Here is a 939-nt window from a genome sequence, read left to right as displayed (position 1 = left end):
TTTGTAAAGTCAAGTCAAGTTCTAAAGATGGGTGACTACAAGCACCATTGAATGTGTTCAGCACCATTTGGGCTTAATCCCATCCAGAGTTGAAAAGTTCTCAGATGGGGAGTAAGGATTAAAACCTGGGTCAGATGCAAAGTATCTTAAGATAATCTTCCCATAAGTATTAAAGAAGGGAATAATGACCTCTTTCAAAAAAAAATATAACAATTGCAGCGATAATTATTGTAGGCTCAACACAAGGGTTTTCCTTTAATTTATGGGGTATGCTTGTGGATTCATGCTGCAGTGATGTGGTCCTGGGCACGAAGATGGTTGATCTGACCTTACACAGACAGGAATTCCAGGCAGGCAAGGTATTTGCTGTTGATATAGAGCAGGGGTCCTCAAAGTACAGCACGCTGAGGACATTTATCCGGCCCGCCGGGTGTTTTTGCCACCGCTGCCTGTCCTGCTTAGCAGCTGACTCGTCCAGTGTGCATAGGAATTTGCTCATAGTTTTTTTTAAACTATAGTCTGGCCCTCTACTGGTCTGAGGGACAGTGAACTGGCCCCCTGTTTAAAAAGTTTGAGGACCTCTATAGAGGGACTCACGTAGACAATCAAAATAGATGGTAAGTTTTAAAGTATTTAAGGGAACAACATGTATGTTGTTCATTTTTATCTTATATTCTAGCTGGCTTAATGATTACCAGGAAGATAAATTAAAGCAAGCAGAGTGTAGTTTTTGGCCACTTCAGCAGAAGTGCATCAGTTCAGGCTGTAGACTGATGTTTCCGACCAGATGCATAGTGTGTTACCCTGATCATGTGCATGCAGAGTGCGATTGTGAGGAATCTCTCATTCCTGCGTTTCTCTAAACGTGTTTGCTTGAAGTATTCAGTGAGGGTGCTGACAACTACCACTTGGAAACTTTGCTCCTGTTGTCAGGTGTCC

The 939-nt window shown here is 42.5% G+C and overlaps 1 protein-coding gene across 1 annotated transcript in view; it reads left to right on the top strand.

Annotated features, from left to right (window-relative positions):
* Window positions 1-939, top strand: part of RFWD3 (ring finger and WD repeat domain 3) — a 35,012-nt gene that overhangs the window by 28,556 nt on the left and 5,517 nt on the right. The gene's annotated exons all lie outside the window — the stretch shown is intronic.

Source organism: Echinops telfairi, unplaced genomic scaffold (assembly GCF_000313985.2).
Source record: "Echinops telfairi isolate 266 unplaced genomic scaffold, ASM31398v2 ScPeMD7_2291;HRSCAF=2852, whole genome shotgun sequence".
NCBI lineage: Eukaryota > Metazoa > Chordata > Mammalia > Afrosoricida > Tenrecidae > Echinops > Echinops telfairi.
This window is presented reverse-complemented; position numbering and strand designations above follow the sequence as displayed.